A 21116-nucleotide genomic window follows, 5' to 3' on the forward strand; every position below is an offset into this window, starting at 1 on the left:
CTCCCAAGGCATGCTGCTACTGGCAGCATACTCTGCATGGCTTCTAGGCTGCACTGCTGCTGCCAGGCCCTGCAGGGCTCTTGGGTTGCACTTCTGCTTCCAGGCCCAATGCAGGTCCTCAGTGCCACCACTACCCCAATTAGGGTTGCCAGGTCCAACTCAGGAAATATCTGGGGATTTGGGGGGTGGAGCCATTAGACCTTCCCATCCCTTAAATAAATGAATGAAAATACAGCAGTGCAGTTCCCCTGAATACAGTCTTTATTTCCTCATCTTTTTTGCCTACCCTGACAGCTGCACTTCTACTAAATGACAGTGAAATCTGTCATACCCTCACAAGTCCCCTTGTCAGGCTTTGGAAACACACAAGTACGCGCACTCACAAAGTAGCCAAAATAGAGTTTGCAAGCCCATACTTTTATGATCTCACTGGGGCAACTCATGGGAGTTGCTGAATGTAACAATCTGCTGTATTTCAACCAACATCTTCAGACAGGAATAGGAAAGGAGATCAACCTAGGGGGTGGAGTTTTGCTCCATCCCATAATCAGGTTCTAGCTAACTCTTTCCTATCCATTTTACTATAGAAATGACTTCTGAAGCAAATGCAAAACAGGGACTCAGCTGTCTGCCTTTCTCATAGCTTCACACACTCATGGCTCTGCTGCTTGCCCTGTTCCCTGCTTTCCTGTTGCTGAGATTTAAAGGCTATTCCCTGTTGGGACCTGGGGACTGGCAAGTTTAGCCCCACTGGTCCCAGCATGGCTCTGACAACAGCTGCTGACGATAAATGCCTGGGGGACTCCCCAAGTTTACAGAACAATTTGAAATGTTAAAGAAAATATAAAGGGCAGGGGGGTTAAATTCTCTGAAAAGTAAAGTAATGTTTTTTGCTATTTAACTTTATTTCCTGTGTGGCCCCAATCTGCAGATTTGGGAATCTTCAGGTGAGGCCACACATCACTATTAGTATACAGATAATTATTATTTTTATAAATGTCCCAAATTCTGCTTGTTGAATACTGTCCTCACATTAGCTCCATTGTATGATTCCAAAAGGTAAATAATCCACTATTTATTTCTCTCTGTATCAGAAGTAACCGTAGGAGGAATAATTCATCCTGTAACCCAGCTTAATTATTCCTCCAGTCACAGGTCTGTGGCTGTGAAATGAGGAACAAAAGTGTTTGAGTAAATTTACTTGCAGAAATCAATAGCAATTCTCTTGTAAGATATCCAAATTCCAGAGGATGTGACAACACACTCAAGTGAAGAGCTACTTTCTCTTTTAGAAATTATTTATGCTTCCTAGTTTGTGAATCAGATAAATATATTTGACTGATGAACTGGATTAGTTCTCCCCCTGATTAGTATATTGTAATTAATTCTGTAATGAATCCTTGCTTAGGAACCTTATTAAGTCCTATTAAGACTAATGAATTGTTGTTTGCAAATGATACAGTTGTTTCTAGCTTAATGAACTGTGTATTAATAGACGTATATAATGGGATGTTTCTTCCCATAATAAAGATAGATTCCAACAGTGTGAGTTTTCATGTTGATAATTTTCTATTTTGTGTTTTCTTTTAATGTACACATAATGGAAACACTGTCCCTTTTAACAAAACAGACTTAAGCAACAATGTTAGTTCTTTACATATAAAAACATGTTATGACACTGAATAACTAAATATTCTATTCCAGGGGTGGCCAACAGTAGCTCTCCAGAAGTTTTTGCCTACAATTCCCATCAGCCCTAGCCATTGACCATGCTGGCTGGGGCTGATGGGAGTTGTAGGCAAAAAACATCTGGAGAGCTACCATTGGCCACCCCTGTTCTATTCAGTTTAAAAGTGAATTATGTATGGAAATGTCCCTTTTAAATTAAACTCTTAGCACTTCTGTATGTTCCATGTTATTCAAGTTTATTTATTTAAGGATAAAGTACAGAATTGCTTTTTGATAGCCACATAATCTTCTCTAGTGACTGGGGTGTAGTAGGACAGACCTGAGAAAGACCTGAGTCAGATTGAGGTGAAAAGAGAGGAGGTCCTACAACTGATAGACAAATTAGAAACTAATAAGTCACCAGGTCCGGACGGCATACATCCAAGAGTTCTGAAAGAACTAAAAGTTGAACTTGTGGATCTTCTGACAAAAATATGTAATCTTTCATTCAAATCTGCCTCTGTTCCTGAGGATTGGAAGGTAGCCAATGTCACCCCCATCTTTAAAAAGGGCTCCAGAGGAGATCTGGAAAATTACAGGCCAGTCAGTCTGTCCTCAGTACCGGGAAAGTTGGAAGAAACCATTATCAAGGACAGAATGAGTAGGCACATTGATGAATATGGGTTATTGAGGAAGACTCAGCATGGGTTCTGTAAGGGAAGATCTTGCCTCACTAACCTGTTACAGTTCTTTGAGGGGGTGAACAAACATGTGGACAAAGGGGACCCAATAGATGTTGTTTACCTTGACTTCCAGAAAGCTTTTGATAAAGTTCCTCATCAAAGGCTCCTTAGAAAGCTCGATAGTCATGGAGTAAAAGGACAGATCCTCTTGTGGATCAAAAACTGGCTAATTAATAGGAAGCAAAGAGTGAGTATAAATGGGCAGTCTTCACAGTGGAGGATGGTAAGCAGTGGGGTGCCGCAGGGCTCAGTACTGGGTCCCGTGCTCTTTAACTTGTTCACAAATTATTTGGAGTTGGGAGTGAGCAGTGAAGTGGCCAAGTTTGCAGATGACACTAAATTGTTCAGGGTGGTGAGAAGCAGAGAGGATTGTGAGGCACTCCAAACGGATCTGTTGAGGCTGGTTGAGTGGGCGTCAACGTGGCAGATGAGGTTCAATGTGGCCAAGTGCAAAGTAATGCACATTGGGGCCAAGAATCCCAGCTACAAATAAAAGTTGATGGGGTGTGAACTGGCAGAGACTGACCAAGAGAGAGATCTTGGGGTTGTGGTAGATAACTCACTGAAAATGTCAAGACAATGTGCGATTGCAATAAAAAAGGCCAACGCCATGCTGGGAATTATTAGGAAGGGAATTGAAAACAAATCAGCCAGTATCATAATGCCCCTGTATAAATCAATGGTGCGGTCTCATTTGGAATACTGTGTGCAATTCTGGTCACCACACCTCAAAAAGGATGTTATAGCATTGGAAAAAAGTCCAGAAAAGGAAAACTAGAATTATTAAAGGGTTGGAACACTTTCCCTATGAAGAAAGGTTAAAACACTTGGGGCTCTTTAGCTTGGAGAAACATCGACTGTGGGGTGACATGATAGAGGTTTATAAGATAATGCATGGGATGGAGAAAAGTACTTTTCTCCCTTTCTCACAATACAAGAACTCGTGGGCATTTGATGAAATTGCTGAGCAGTCAGGTTAAAATGGATAAAAGGAAGTACTTCTTCACCCAAAGGGTGATTAACATGTGGAATTCACTGCCACAGGAGGTGGTGGCGGCTACAAGCATAGCCAGCTTCAAGAGGGGGTTAGATAAAAATATGGAGCAGAGGTCCATCAGTGGCTATTAGCCACAGTGTGTGTGTGTGTGTGTGTGTGTGTATGTATATATATATATATATATATATATATATATATATATATGCGCCACTGTGTGACACAGAGTGTTCGACTGGATGGGCCATTGGCCTGATCCAACATGGCTTCTCTTATGTTCTTATGACAGGACAAGAGATTCCATATTTGGCAAAGCCCTGCTCAGATGGCCAATACATTCCTGCTAACATCTTGCAAGTACTCTTAAATGTTAGACTATTGGAAGCAATGATGTTCTCTGAAACTATACCTTGGACTCACTTATCTGCATTATTACCACTCCTCCTGATGTGCTTGACTGTGATAGTATTGCTTATCTGAGCAAAACCATTTGATGGTGCGATACTACAGAGGGGTAAAATTGGCAACTGCTCATTCATGTGCACTCTGTGTTGTGGCTCCCACCCAAGGGTCAGCATCTCCCAGTAGGTCAGGTAGGACGCTGCCTAGAATGCTACCTGGCCTTGGGTACCTGATGGGTGCCCCCTCCACATGCACACCTGGCTGCTCCCAGTACCCCATCCCCTCCATGCTCACCCTTGCTGCCCACTTCTCTGCCAACTTCCTCCACCTCGCCACCTACCTGCGACAGATGGGTGGCAGAAACAGGAGCAGGGAAGGGGCTGCAAGGGTAGAGGGGAGGTGGGTGTCCTTGGAGATGCTAGAACAAGGCTCTGAGCATCTCTGAGCACACCCACCACCATGCATCCCCCGCTCAGTCTTCTTGGGTCTGTGCTCACCACTGCACTTGTGTTCACCCTCTCATGCTCAAATGTGGGGGTCTAGGTCCCCCACCATGTGGAACAGCCTGTTTGAATGCTCTTACCCTATATATATATATATATATATATATATATATATATATATATATATATAAGAGCCCTTTTGTGGTGACAAAATGGAGTACCCTGATTGGTTGGGACTGTGCTGCATCAACCTTTGGCCTGTCAAACCATCATTCAAGGTCTGTTGCATTCCATTGGCTGAGGACTGATGATGATGATGATGATGATGATATTGGATTTGTTTCCCACCTTTCACTCTGAATCTCAGAGTTTCAGAGCAGTTTACAATCACCTTTACCTCAATACCACTTAAGTGTTTAATTTAAGAGCAAGCCAGTCCTGAACCTCTTCTCTAACTAGATGCAAAAGCCTTCTGCATTTCACTTGTAAAATGCTCTCTCCAATAAAACTTTAAAACTAACTCTACTTAAAGAAAACTATTCTAGGTTGTGTCTTGGATATCTCTTAAAGGCAGGCCTCATTTAGGCAGGAGCTCACAAGACAGGAGCTCTGGTCTGGAACCTCTAAATTTTATTGTGCTCTTTTTTTCATAACCCCCCCCCCCAAAAAAAAATACTTGCTTCTGGGCTCCATTGTTCAACCCCCTTTGAGAATTTTGCTGAACTCTAAGAATCATACATATATTCAAACAGAGATATTAATAACAATTTTGCACAAAACCAAATTTCCAAAGGTAAGTACACTCATAGCAATTTTCAAAATAGTGGATGTCATAGAATCATAGAGTTGGAAGGGACCTCCAGGGTCATCTAGTCCAACCCCCTGCACAATTCAGGAAATTCACAAATACCACCCCCTAAATTCACAGGATCCTCATTGCTGTCAGATGACCATCTAGCCTGTTTAAAAACCTCAAAGGAAGGAGAGCCCACAACCTCCTGAGATAGACTATTCCACTGAGAAATGGTTCTAACGGTCAGGAAGTTCTTCCTAATGCTGAGCCAGAAACTCTTTTGATTTAATTTCAACCCATTGGTTCTGGTCCTACCTTCTGGGGCCCCAGAAAACAATTCCACACCATCATGCTATAGCTTTCATCAATATGAAGTATAGTTCTTATTTCTTCTAAATGGTTTCTGATGTACATGAAAATCCATTCATATGATATTCATACAATATTCATAATTCCATAATACTTGCTACAAGGGTGTTGACTGAGCTGTTGTTTCAAAGTGCTTTCATCAGGCAAGGAATTAATCAAACAGCCAAAATGCTATACACATTTTTTTCTTAAAGCAATTCTTCAATGGAATCAGAGACCTCCCTGCCTGCCAAAAGAGGGAGAGGAAAATTATGTAAGCTGTTTTGGTCCCCACTGCGGAGAAAGACTGGGAGGGGGAAGGAGATGGAAAGCTGAAGTCAGAGGGCAGATAAAAACAATCCACCCCATCTCTTTGCCCCCCCCCCCATCCCTTCCTTCTCTGATAACCTACCTCACATTTCCCTCACTTTCTCCATTTCCCTTCCCAACAGCTATCTTCTCGACATACCTTGCCTCCCCCTATCTTTCCCTTCCCTTCTTAGCCCCCCACCGAAGCCATAAAACTCTTCCATAGCAAATTTCTAGTGCCCATTGTATTTCTCCCTGCAATGGGCCTTATTATAATAAAAACACATTTTAAAAATCATTCAGACCAAAGCATGTTATTAAAATTATTAAAACCAAAGCTAAAATAAAACTGTTTAAGATTGTACTGCTGTGTTGTCTAGGGTTTCACATGAAAAGACCTGTAACTGAACAGAAACGCTACCATCATCAATGAGTTCCCAAAGGATCTGGATCAAACATTCTGAAATCTTATCAGTGTTTCTAAAAACTGATTTGTCTCCAAGATAGGACCTTGGAGTCTTTGGCAATAAATCCCATTTAACAAAATAATCCAGTAAGGAATCTAGTAAGTACGTAACTATAGGGCAAAGCTAGGGTTGTGAACACCCTGAAGAAAAATGGTATTTCCACTTTAATAGAGATATAATGTATGGAAATATTCAGTTGAAAGTTTTCATAGCACAGAGGTAGATGTGGCAAATGGTGGCCCATTAAACCTCTGTTACAAGAGCAGAACATTCAGAGGTTATTGTTAACCCTGGACTGGATGGAAGTATAGACAGGGGAAGGAGAGGATCTCCCCCCCTCCCCACACAGATGTCAAACTTTGATAGATGGCCACATTCATTTCTTTTCCACTGCCCTAGTCATGCAAGCAGCCATAGCATGCCAATTTATCATCAGTTGTTATGTATCATTTTAAGAAGACATAAGTTTCAAGTGATCAATACAAATTATGTTAAAATTACCCCTCTGCAGTGGTTCTTGTTTTAGCCGTTTTTGTGACAAGTTTTTGGGGCTTTGTAGAAAATACATATAATTGCTATCCTTTTTCTGAGTTTGCTCATGTCTTTAACAGCAACCTGACATGCAGAAATGTAGCAGAAGAACCTTCTTCTTAATAGGTTATAAAATTATAGGAGAATGCTTAATTGCTTAATAAGATGATGCTGTTAAAGTCATAGAAGCTGCACCAGGAAAAAAAGATTATGACCTGAATGAACTATAATTGCCCCCACAGATGGAAGGAAGAGACGGACACAAGGGTTTGGGTAACTAAGGGCCATTTCTTTATTATTAAATTAACAATAAGGGCTATAAACATAACAGGCAGCACGGCAGGGCCAGGGGACGAAATACCCCTCCCCTGCCGCATGATGGGTGAGCCACCCTGCCCCTAGGTTTAGCCAAAATGCATGACTTGTACGTGGCCAGCCCTGTGTAAGAGGTGATGGGTTTGTTTTTATGATTTTGTTTCTGTTTGTATTAAGCTGGTCGGATGACCGTGAATAAAAGTACTACTACTACTACTACGTGGCCAGCCTAGCAAAGGTTATGCCCTGGAGTTCCAGTCCCCATCCACATGGCTAAAGGGCAGATCAATCCATGCAAACCCGAGGCGGTCCGCTTCATCACTTAACTAGTCCACACGGGCCAGGAATGATTTAGCTAGACCCCATGCACCGAGCTGCATAATGGAAGTTAGGCAAAAAAACCATCCACTGCGAGGCCAAGCCTCTGCTTAGGCAGCTGCGCCCACTAACGCCTAGCACTTTCCAAAGTCCAAGTTTTAAGTCATCCAAAAAAGCATCATTTCCCTTATCAGAAAGATGGACGCCATCAATCCTGTATAAATCCGTGCAATCAGCACAAATCCCAGGATGAGGGAGAAAGTGGCCCAACCCCCCCCTCAAGGGCTTTTTTAATTTCTAAATTGACTTTGCGGTGAGCTCTCTCAATCGCCTGTGGATCCCATGCCCCACATCATAACTGGTCGACCACACAATCAAAACCTGAGGCCAACGACTCCTAATGACTTGAAAGTTATCCTTGACCTGCAGCACAAGGGCTTTACCCTTGAGCAAGCCTAGATCGTTTCCTCCCAAATGTATCACCACAACATGTGGTGGCAAAACATGAATGTTTTCAAAAAGCAAGGGCGACAGGCCCGACCAATGGAGACCCCTCCGTCCATGCCACTCTATGGTAGCCTACTTGTTGAGCCCCAGCTGTGACCCAGCTGAAGTCCTCCTGGTCCACATATGCAGGACGCATCATCTCTCCCCACGGACTACAGCACCTGAGAAAAGAAGAAAACAGTGAATAACCACACCCTCAATAACCTGATGCCAGTTACTGCAGCCCCAGAGGGCGGACATAGCTTCTATAGGCCGAGGAACACCACCTACCAAGCTTCTGAATGGACGGCGGGGAGTACCCCAGGGCTCCTGCCGTAGAAGCTGCACCTATACAGAAAGAATGAGTGCCAAACATAATGTTCGCCAGGCCAAGCCTGGCGAGAGTTTTGACAATCAGAGACCAAAACTGATGCTTCGTCAGGGGACTACCATCCCCATGCCGGAACAACAGACCAGCCCCAGAACCATGGGCAGCTAGATAGGGCGTTAAAGCCACTACAGGACACAGTTCCCCGTCGAAATAGGCACCCAAAGTAATAGTGTTCCCCCCTGCAACTGGTCAGTCTTAGAACGACGCACTGTGATATATACTCCATCAGCAATGCGATTGTCTTGGGCCAATAACTGTCAAGAATGCGGGTTCAATGACGAGTTGAAGTTGATACAAAGATTATGTTTATTGATAGACTGATACTTTGGTAACAGGTTCTTGAGAGTAATGCTGAACACACTTTGATACAATACTTTTAAGGCCTACTTCAAAGGGATTCCAAGGGATGGGCTTGCGGGGTAGCATTCACACATAAACTATCATAAATGTCTACATTCCCATAGCGTTATCAGGACCGTGTCCTTGCTTTCCCCAGATGTCTCTTACTCCCTTACAGGAATGTATGGGAAGGTGCTGATTAATTGGTTTCAGTTCTCACTACTTCTAATTATAAGCCATAAAGCAAGGTGGGGGGAAGGGAAAGAATAACAAGCTAGCAAAGTTGGATCCTTCATGATACTTCACAGACCAGGTTAGGCAGTACCCCTAAACAATCAATTACCAATGGAATTTCACCATGCTTGACAATAAGGCCCTTCAAGAAACATTCCCTTTGGACTGAGCTACCAGCTAACTCACCCGGAGAGCCCCAAAAAATGCCACCAGGGAGGCAGCATGAAGAGAAGTGTTTCATACTCCGATCGACACACCTGGCCCCAGACTGACCGTAAACCCCTAAGAATCATGGGTAAAATTGGCTGCTTTGCATCCAACCTAACCCTGGCCTCTCTGGCCCACCTTTTGAGCATCTTACAAATGCAGAAATCACTAGATAGTTCCTGTAACCCCATGGCTTTACTGGCAAAAGCCAAAGCAGATAACCGGCCCTGAATGGATTGAATTGCCAGGCCCCTGCGCTGCAATAATACTCAATAGTTGGAGTAAATGCTCCACTGGAAGAGGCCATTCCATGCTGTAACCTACAGTGCTCCTAAACTTCTCAACTGGCTCACTGCCCTTGTGTATAATTTTCTAGTGCTAGGAGCAATAGCAATACTTATCACTCTGCCAGCCTCGACCAGCCAATCGTCCAAATCTCCAGAGGCATCCTTGTAGGAAGAAGATCTGCATCTGGGGTGAGCTGACGAAACCTCTGCATCTATTTGCAAGAGAGAGCATCAGCCACCCCATTATCCACCCCAGGCACATGCCTGGCAAAAAAATGAAATATTCCACTGCAGGCATTGCAGTGTGAAAGTCCGAATTAACCTCATAACCTTGGGTGATTTAGAAGTGAGGGAATTGATCACATGCACCACAGCCAAATTGTCACACCAAAAGTGGACTGTGTGGTCCGCCAACTCATTTCCCCATAACCAAACGGCCACCAAGATTGGGAAGAACTCTAAGAAGGTCAAGTCCCTGGTCCACTCAGCATCTACCCATTCCATAGGCCAGTCTTCCACACACCAGTGTTCGCGAAAATAGGTGCCAAATCCCAAGGACCTTGTAGCATCAGATGTAATTTGAAGCTCAGCTTCCAACCTCAATTCCTCCCTCCAAAAGGAGACACCATTAAATTAGGTCAAAAACTCCTGTCACAAGAAGAGGTCCTCCCGTATACATCTGGAAATCCTAATTCTGTGATGCGGCTGGCGTAGACCAGCCATTCCATCACACAGCCTCCTCAAGAAAGGACAACCAGGAGTTACAAGCAAAGTTTAGGTGACCCACTAATTGCTGCAACTCCTTCAAGGTTGCCTTCCGCCACAACAAAAACTGGGCAACCAGCCCCTGGAGCCTCAATTTTTTTTCCCCCTGGGAGGCGAGAGGTTTGCTGCAAGGAATTTAGTTCAACACCTAAGGATGTCAATTGCTGGCCCTCTGTCTTCTCATGGGCTAGGGGGACGCCCAACTCCTCAGACTGCGCTGTAAAGGCCGCCAGCAAGCGGGCACACTGGTCGGGGCCCAAGGGGCCGGCAAACAAAAAATCATCAAGGTAATGCAGCACATTGCTTAAACCAGCCCTACAGCACACACCCCATTCTAAAAAAAAGCTAAAGCGCTCGAACGCAGCACAAGAAACAGAGCACCCCATGGGCAAGACCCTATCCATGTAAATATGTCCATCAAATTGGAAACCCAGCAATTCAAAATCCAAAGGATGAACAGGGAGAAGGCGAAAGGCAGACTTTATATCACATTTTGCCAACTCAGCACCCACCCCACAGTGCCTCACCATGTGAACCGCTGCATCAAAAGATGTGTGCCGCACGGTACACAATAGCTCGGGTATGGCATCGTTCACCGACTCCCCACGAGGGTAAGATAAATGGTGGATCAATCTAAACTCCCCTGGGGTCTTTTTAGGCACAATGACCAAAGGAAAGACCCGCAGAGAACTCACAGGAGATGCAGGAAATGGACCAAACACCCTGTCAATTCTTTCACTATTTTTTGTCGAACTATATGCTTCATACCTGTAACTGATTTCAAGTTGTTAGCCATAAACAGCCTTCTGGGTCCCTGACAAGGAATTCTGAAACCAAACTTAAAATCGTTGAACAAGTAAACTCTGTCCTCAATCTTAGGATAATTACGGAGCCAGGCCTCAAGTACTGTCATCTTATTGGGCTGGGGCCCTTTTCCAAAAGGCTTATTTTGTCCGCCCTCCCACCAGAGCCCTGCCTGCACAGCCCCCTCGTGGGTTTACCCTGGGAACAATTGTAAAGGAGTGAGACTGACCTCACATAGGGCACTCGTGCTTAAATGGGCAGTTTTTCCTTCCACATACCCCCTGCGACCCAAACTCCCAGCAGACCAAGAGGGGTTGAACCGCATGCCCCGAATTACTGTGGGAACCAGAAGCAGCAGCTGTGCACTACACAACATGGCCGCTGTCTGACCTATCTTCAAGATTAGGTCTCGAAGATAGACCTAGAGACATAACCTGCAGCCACAACTGTGGCTGAATTTGATCCCATTGAAGGGATGGGTTCAAGGTGGCCCTCATCCTGAATTCCTCATCTTACTGAAGCTAGGCAGGGTCACTAAAGCTGGTGTAGCTCTTGTATATGATATCAAAATACTGGAAAAGGGAAGTGGCCCTCCATGGATGAGACCTGGAAATAATTCCAGCGTAAATAATGAAACCGGGCACCCAATTTGCCCAGGTCCTATCAACTTTACACCATTTGATTTTCTCCGTTTCCCTATCATCAAGGTCCTCCTTATCCTTTTTCTCAAACTCCCTGTAGAGCAGAGAAAAAAGGTCCACAAATTCACCTTTTAATATTTTATCCTTGGTGGCTGGCAACAAGTGATCCCCTAAGGGAAGAGCCAGATCACCAAAAGGTAAGGCCTTAGTAGGCACCAAAGAGTAAGATGGGCCCCAGGGATAAGGGAACCCCAGCCACCGCAAGGGTCCGAGGATAGTCCAGGAAACTGGCCAGGCAGGCCACCCCAAGATGCTAGAGGGTTAGCCGAATTAAAATCCCAAACCCAAGGCTGAGGATTAGTAAACACTGCAGACTGGCTATTGGCCACAGGCCCAAATGTATCTGGCTGGCCCGACAGCCCCCAGGGCCAAGCTACATTAGTGTGTTGTACAGACTCACCCCTACCAAACTGCACACCTTGTCGGGTGTCCACATCAGGAACTTCCACTGGGAGAGGTGACGCTCCATCCATCTCAACAGGGCTGGACCTGCTCTCAAGAGAAGACAAGCGGTTAAGAATCTCTTCTTGCAACCGTTTCCTATCAGCAGCCTTGACAGCTTTGGATGAAACGCCCTTCTTACCCCCAACCTCTGTGATATGGGACTTGCCACAAGAACCCTCCAAAGCAGCCAACCTAACTAATACAGACTGCTCAAAGGAGTCATCCTCAGACGACATAGGCTGAGGCACTGAGCGCTTATAAGAAACTGGCCGGCGAGGCTGGGATTTTGGTGCAGGGCTCTTGACCTTTGATTTTCCTTGCTCCTTAGGCATGGCTAGCGAGCCCAATATCTAGCCTGCAAAAAACAGGGGGGGTGGGGGATGGCTCTAAGCAGAGACTACCAAAAATGGCCACCACCCTGCCCAGCAACAGGGAAGTAATAAGCAGTGAAAATGGCCACCGCCCCAGCCAGCAACAGTGCAGACCACCCCAACAATCAGGACAAGGGGACTGAAGAGGGCCCCAAAACTAGACCCAATATTCCCAGCTACAGAGGGGGAACAACCCCCAGGAAAAGGCAGAGAAAAAATGCTGGCTGAGCTAAAGAACCCAGTCAGCAGCAAACAGCCACGCCAAAAAGCACTCCTGCTGCCTCCATGCAACCAAAAACTGGGTGCTCTCCGTTCCTTGATGCCCAAAAGCGACTGCGGCCACCAGGAAACTGCCACCACTGAGCTACAGCCTCCTCTGAAGCTCAGCCGAGGGATCGCCGCCACGGCACGAAATCCAACACACTGAAAGGCCCCGTGCCGGGCTGAACAGGAGGAGCTCGTCCTAGCTCCCCGCTCCCCGTGCAAGGCAAAGACTGGGAGGCAGGAGTGGAGACAACCGTTAAGGCATGCCTGCTCTGCCCTCACCTCCCATAGTGCCCTGCCCATTCCTCCTCCTTACGAAGGGGCAAAACGGCCCCCGGAGACAAGGCTGTGCAGCCTGCCTCCGGTTGGGAGCCGCATTCTCTCTAGACACCCATTAAGCCAGGATCGTTACCTCCTCTATATTAGAGTTGCCAACTGCCAGGAGAAAAAAAGTAATTCTTCAATGGGATATTATTTAACAGGTGATATCATTAACCTCCATGTCCGAAAAGCTTCAGCTGCCCATTTTCACGTTAACCTTCCATTAGAGAAACAACATTTAGTGGCAACCCTACTGAAGATTCAATGGAAATGATCAAGGCTGGTGGTGGTCTGTGTGCCTCAAGGATTGGACAGATAATAGTAAATGAGACAGAGAGAAATATTTCCTTTCTTTGGTTGCATCCATACGTTGCTGGATATTGATTATGCTACCATTACACTGCAGCTATTGATTGTCTTGTGTGGACCATAAGTCCAGCTGCAAATGATTGCTGTAGTGCAACAATAGTATTGTGTTCAGTGATACATGGATGCAATCTTTAACAGCCTCATGAAAGTCAGAAAATCAAGCCATGCAAACATTTTCCTGGAATATGTGTACGTATGTAAAAGTAAGTAAAAATAGTTACCTGTTGAATCTCTGCTTATCGTTCAGCTTGCTTATGCAGTATCTCTAGCTATGGAGAAACAGAAACAAACTATTCCAGATGCAAGACACTTCTTAGATACACACAAGGAGATTAGTGCAGTTTCTCTTTTTAAAAAGATCAGCTTTGTCTCTGGTCACTTTGCATCTGTTTCCATGTTGTGGTACACCTCAGGAAACCTGCCACTTTCTTGTATGATGGCCTCATTTTCAAAGTTGCAGAAGCAACAGGGAGAGCTAGGGGCACTGGCTGTACAAGATGCTACATTTGTCCACATCTAGTTCTAGTTTTTCTATCCACATGCTTGGAAAGGTTGAGCAATAATGACTCAAATTAGAGTTGTAGGAGGACTTGGTATGACTCAAGTTCTAAGTTTGTTATGGAGGAGGGTTATTTCCATAAATATTCTCGCCTTTGGTGTCTCATTACCACAGAAATCCCATGGCAACTATAACACTGTTCATTGACTGAAGTAGTCTTCCAAATAGGGGAGTCATTTAAAAAAACCCTAAGCTGAAATGTGGGGTTTACTTTTAATTGTTACTACATATCTTTGTCTTTCTTCTCTATGCACATTTTCTTCTTTTGTCTCTTTCTCACTGGCTTCTACTTTTGCTCCCGCCAGACTTTCTCTTAAACATAAATTTCTAAACAAAAAAAAAATGATTTTACTGCCATTTGTGTAACTCATCATCAGTAAAAATATGAGCCGTTTGTGGGTCCTGATCTACCAGTTCAGGATGAAAGTGCTAAACCATCAGCTTAATTGGATACTATTTGGAATATTAGTTTATGAGATATTCAAAATTATTACAAAATTATCTTGATGCTATTCAATCATAGAGTGAAAGCACTTTTCACACAATTAATTGGCAAAACATTTTTCGATTGTGTATATTAAAGGGACTCCAGTAAGAACATTCATGCTGCTCTCCACATAATATGCACAGATTTTCCTAATGGAGGTTTAAAGCATTTTTCATCTCCAGAAAAAACAATGGTGGGGTGGAGGTAATAAAAAAGTAAGGCAAAGCCTAGAATGTGGGTTAAGTGACATGATACAACCAACATATGTTGGGATACGGGATGAGTCATCAGACTCACAGGCAGATGGTCATTGGGGGAACTCACCTGAAAAGCACTGGCAAAGAGATGTACATTGGGGGAACTCAACTGAAAAAATGCTTGTTTGCTTAGTACTGTGAGGGAATGATGCAAGGGGGAAGAATAAGTTTCCAGTTCCATCCTACCATGAAGGAAGGGAGGTGTATATATGTGTGTGTCTGGGTGCACCATTCCGTGGCTCCATGTCATGTACCCTAGAAGAGACAAGTGCAGCCAGAGAAAGGGGGGAAAGTGGTCCCCTTGTCTCTCCTTCCACTGGCAAAAGCAGGGAGGGATGGCATTCCCTCCCCTTCTTAGTGCCCCCTCGCAGCATCGAGTAAACAAGTGCTATCTCAGATGAATTCCCCTAATGTACTTCTCTTTGTGAGTCCAGTCACTCACCAGTGATTCAGCCCATATTGGCCATATTATATAATTATGCCTTAACATAGGGTTACCAGTATCTAGGTCCCTGCAGGGGTTCCCCCATTTTTGATGGCTTTGATTCCACACCAAACAGGAACATTGTTGCATGATGTCCCTGACACAATGACGTAACTTCTGGGCAATGTCATCACACTGGGTACATCATGTGGCAATGCTCTGGTTTTTGGGCAAATTCTATGGTTTTGAGGCAAAAAAAAACCCCCGTAGAGTTTTGTCCAAAACCCAGGTTGCTGATGTAAGTACATCACTTCTGGGTGACATCATCGCATTGGGAACATTGAGCGTGACATCCTGCCTACCCCCAGAATGCCCCCCAATTCCCCTGCTGTGATGGTGAGGGGACCTGGGAACTCTATTAAAAAAACAGAGATTGCAACATCTGCCCTCTGAGCAAGCTAACTGTCTTTGGGAACTAATGGTGTTAATTTATTTCACTGCCATCTGCATATAATCAAGTTTATCTAAGTAGGAAAGGCATCTATTTATTATTTAGTTACAAGATTTGAATGCCACTTTCTGCCCAATCAGGTATGGCTAATTGTGATGCACATCCAGTTCACTCTACACTGGCTGGAAGGAGATCTGACATTTAACGCATACCTATAGTACCATGTCAGTATAGCCCTTACTCTTCCATATATATAAGTAAAGTGAAAATACTTATAATTTCACTGCAAAAGACAATGTTTTGGTTTTGCCATTGAAATCTAAGTGCTGGCATTTACACCACTATAATCTGATATATTTCCCAAATATAGAGAGTCTGGAATTCACAATCTGATGTTTTGTTTCAAAGTTGTTATTTGGTACATTTGATATTATGTTCCAAAACACTTTAGTTCCAGAAGTAGTGGGGCTGGTGCCATGTTGGTTGAATATTTTGTGTTTGGTGCATATTCACTAGAGGAAGAGCATTAGGCCTTGTGGTCTGCCAGGAGCTGGAGCTATAAAGCTGGAGCTATAAAGAGCAGGTGCTACAAGAATAGCTTCCTTCTACAAAGTCATGTATATATGCATTGAACTCTTGAGATAAAAAGCCATGAAGAAATTAAACACAACTGGGAAATTTTCTTTTAAATTCGCACTTGAGGTTTTCCCATCATATGTTTCCACTGCACTGTACAGAGCTGGGGTGCCATTAAAAAGTAATAACATCTTGAGTGCCTACTAGCAAATGGATTTTTGCTGCAATTTAATTTATAATGAATGGGATACCTGAGCCATCCATCAGCAAGAGAGCATTTTCGAGCATTAACAACCTTGTTTAATGACTATTGGACTGCTTATCATGCCACAGACCTGATTGAATTGTTATATAAAAGTGATATGTTTGTGCTGTAAATACTCTATGAGAATTTCAATCAGACTTGCAAGTTGTTGCTTCTGGGTTAATAATTTCATCTCTCTCTGGGTGATGTGCTCTCTGTAGAAGGGCTCACACACATTTCTGTGACTAGATCTACTGTCCATTGAAAACAAGGTCCTTTTAAAGTTTAAAGGGACATTGCTTTGAATGCTCACCATGGCAGCCAGCCCATTTGAAGGCTTTCCTCACATGCAGCAGGAGCAGTGAGGTTAAAGGGAGCAGCACACCCAATATTATTATTTTTTTTAAAAAGAAGATAAAACCCAGACCCCACATTTAAGTAAACTGTTTTGTAGTGCACAGCCCTACAACAAAGCAAGAAAAAAGTGATGCCAAAACAGCTAAACAAAATAATGACAACAAATATCTTTTTAATATGTGTAGGTGTACATATTTGAGAGGTTTCTAAATACGTATTTTTTGCTGTTCTTTAAGAACTCATTTTAACTCAAAAGCAACCCTAAATTTTATGAAATCTACAACATTTGGGTGTCAGGTTCTGAAACAGCCTGTTCATTGCCTGATAGGAGATACTTTAATCCCAGAAGATTACTTTCCATTTCCAGAGATTTTTTAATACAGTGCTCCTGCCCCAGCTTTATTAATGAGCAGCCCCATTAGAACTTTTCAGAACTACTGTGACAGATCGACAGAAGTCTGGCACTGCACAGACCTATCTGGTCTGTGTGCAGAGGAGCTAACAGCCAGTCAGGACCAATAGAAGAGACAGTGGAGAGGATGGAATGGAGAAGACATTTTTAGTCAGTTTTAAGGTTCATATCTCTACACTAAGGGGATCCTACCTCAGGATACTTTATAGGTTTCAGAGTCTGGCTTTTAAGGAAAGCGGGGTAATTTAGTGAACACTTTGAAAGGAGACTATAACTCTCTTAGAACTGAATTTCTGAGAAAAGATGGCTAAAGTACTGAAATTTCCAGAAGGAGCTCACATAGTTCCTAAACTTGTCGAAAGGCCAGGAGTTACCTCAGAAATAAAAACTTGGCTGATAACTGTTCTCTGCACACAGGAATTAACAGTCAAAATGTTATAAATGAATGAGCTTAGCAAATGCTATGTGTTATTCTATTCAAGGAAGTTAAAGGAAGTTATTGGGCTTTTTATGTTTACCTCATGCCTAATTTGAAATGACTGCATTTGGAAGTCATTTGGGTTGGAGGCTGATCCCATAATTCAAAATCCACACCATGCTACTTGTATTCAAAGATCATTTAAACTCCAATCATCACGGAGACTTCCAGTTTCGGTGACGCGCGATTAGAAGCGGCTTGGACTGGTGCGTCCAGAGCTGCTTCTAAATCGGATCATTTGAGGAGTCGCCCACGAAGGACGACTCGACTCTGGGGCCCAGGAAGGATCCCAGAAGGCAGGGTGCTCGAGCAGTAGAATGGGGGTGTCAGCAGAGGTGGCTGCCCCCCGATCCCACTTGCTCCTAGCCTCATCACTCCGATTGCTATTTTTAAATGGCATGAGGGTCGACCGCAAGCTTTTGTCTTTCTTTTTGCACTCTGCACTCTGGATTTTAAAAACTCTGCAATATCAAGACAAGCTGCATCTATCTCACCATCACTGTAAGTGTTCTTTCTTCATATTACTGATGTGTATGGCATTATCTCCGACAAGCAGGTAAATGGAGAACCAGGACTGAAGCGGACTTTAAGCGGAGGCAAAAGACTAAGAAGGGGAGGGGGGAACGCTCTCTCCTTCTTTTTCAAGGCTTTTAAAAGTTTCTTCCTATCCTGGTAACATTTACAATACCTGCATGAGGAGAATCACACCAATTTTTAGTTATACAAGAGACTTGATGGCTGAATTTAATTGACTAGTTTTAAACCCCCTCTAGGGGGGAAAGTTTTGGATTTTGGGGAAGTTGCTTGCTTGCAAGTTTATATGGATGTGAAAGACAGCTGGTTTAAAAGTACTTTGAAGCTTAAATTGAAGTGCTCTGAATGAATTTATAAGAACTCCAATCTGACTTTTAAATGCTGGTGGGTATTTTATATTGATTTATAAGACATAGCAGGATCTCTGGTTGGAAGAAGAACATCTGTGCGAATTTCCAAAGTGAATTCTTCTTGTTGAATGTTATGGATATAACCCTTTAATTTTGTTTTCATTTTTTTCTTTCTTTCTATCCATGGTTGGAACATTTTTGACATGGTTTAAACATTTTTGGCTCCGGATTCCTTTTCCCCCCCCCCACCCTTCCTTTTTTTTGGATTATCAAATATGGAATTTTTTTCTTATTTTCTGTTATTTTTTGCTTTTCTCTTTGGGAGTGCCTGGTTTCATTTTTTCTTGTTTTTTTTTAATTTTTAATTCTTGATTTCACTTTTGGATTACAAATAGGGCATTCAGCCCTGGATTACAAATTTATACCTTAAAGTTGTTGAAATTTGAAGTTGTTGAAAGATGCTGTAGTGACTTGAATTTTAATTGAACTATCATCGCTAGAGGACTTGTAATAGTGAATTGTTTTGTTGTTGTGAACTGAATTGTTTTGCCTACATACTAATAAGTATGGTTGGATAAAAAGTCTTGTTTATTATTATTCCTACTATTGTTTTGGGTGTGACAAATTGTTGATAGAAGCTAGAAGGCCGTTTTTTTTAAAAAAAAAACCTATTTCATAATAAGGGCATTGCTTGGTGGAGATTAGCTTATCTGTTATAAACAGAACAAACTCTGAAGAGGCATCATTAGACTTGTGGCTGTGAGTGTACTTATTATAATAAAAATGGAAAATAAAGCTGAGATTGGTTTCAAAGAAAAAGTCAAAAAGAAAACCTAGAAGGAAAGCTACCAATTTGTTCACCTAGTGCTCCATCTGGGCCAGGGAAATTTATGACCATGCAGGGAGATATGAAAGAAATGCAAAGCACCTTAATGACTGCTATAGCATAGCTGATTAGTAAAGTAGACAATATTGGTGAACAGATGGCAAAGATTAAATAAGAGCTTTTGGAAAACAGCAGACAGCTGAGACTAACAAAGCCTTAAAAGTATTAGATGACCAGGTGACAGAGAATACCCAAAAGGTGGAACATCTGGAAAAAGAACACAATATACACAATTCTAGACTTTTGTAGTTGGAAGTAGACAGAGCTGCCTATATGCTAAGGTTTCAAAATATACCAGAAGAGAAAACTGAAGATTTACAGAAAATTTTAAGTGAAGCCTTGGCTGAAATTTTACAGGTGATTCCTCAAAAGATGGAAAAAGAGTTTGATCAAGTTAGACGGGGGCCATCAAGTTATACAAGACAAAATAAATTACCTAGTGAAGTTCATTTGAAGCTCACAAGAAAGAGGACTAGAGATGACATTTTGAAGCAAGCAAGAGACAGACCTATGATCATAGCTAGAAATATGGTGAAAATTCTCAGAGAGGTACCTTGGCCAGTGAGACAAAACAGGAGAGAATACCAAGCGTTAACAGATTTTTTGAGAAGAAGAGAAATGCCCTATATGTGGTTAATGCCAGAAGGCCTTCTTTTTACTTACCAGGAGAACAGATACAGGATAAATTCCATATTCAAAGCTCAGAATTTTTTGGATAGAGTGAAGGAAAAAGAAGACAAGGAAAAGAAGGATGATGATGAGGAGGAAGAAAGTTCTGGTGAAGAGAATCCAAATGAACCACAGAGATACCCGACAAGACAGCAGACCAAAAAAGATAAGAAAGATAGTGATAAGCAAAAGCCATAATGACCTCAATAGTTTCAATTAATGTGAATGTACTCAACTCTCCTATCTATGCCCCAAATGACCAACAAGAGAAATTCTTTCAAGACTTGTGTCTTAAATTATCAAATTTGGAAGATGTAGAATATTGTCTAATAGAAGATTTTAATGCAGTCTCTGACAGACAACTGGACAAAAAAATGCACAAACAGACTAAAAGTAAAAGTCTCCAATTGTCAATAAGTTTTGGGAAATTAGCAGAAGAACTGGATTTGGTTGATATATGGAGAACAAGATATCCAAACTCTAAAGATTTGACCTACTATTTTTCTAGCCATCAAACTTGGTCAAGAATCAATATGTGTTGGCTTTTTGCAAGTATGATCAAGGATCTAGTTGAGACAGAAATTCAAACAAGAGTTATTTCAGACCATAGTCCTGTAATGATAAAGCTCAAAGGTACACGAATGAGATCATGGAGGCTAAATATCTCAATCTTGAAAGATAAAGACTTTCTTAAAGAATCTAAGGTGGAAATGGAATCTTTTTTTAAACAGAACATAACACAAGTAAAGATGCAAGTAGTTTGGGACACTGCTAAAACTTATTTCGGGAGCCTTGCAATTAGATATAGTATTAAGAAAAAGAAAGAACTGAAAATTTTCAAAAACTAATGTCACAAGCTGGAGAAGCTGAAAAGAATCTTAAAAAACAACCGACTAAACATGAATTTCAAAAAAAGGTGAAAGAAGTACAACACCAATTGAATTTGTTACTTATGGAGGAGACGGAGATAAAATTGGGGTATGCAAGACAAAAAAAATTTGAACATGCCAACAAGCCTCGAAGGTGGTTGGCTTATAGGATGAGAAAAGAAAAGGCCAAAAGAATAATTTCAACCCTGAAAGATGAGAATAATAAAGAGAAAACTCAAAAGCAAGAGA

This window comes from Heteronotia binoei, chromosome 2 (genome assembly GCF_032191835.1).
Source record: "Heteronotia binoei isolate CCM8104 ecotype False Entrance Well chromosome 2, APGP_CSIRO_Hbin_v1, whole genome shotgun sequence".
Lineage (NCBI taxonomy): Eukaryota > Metazoa > Chordata > Lepidosauria > Squamata > Gekkonidae > Heteronotia > Heteronotia binoei.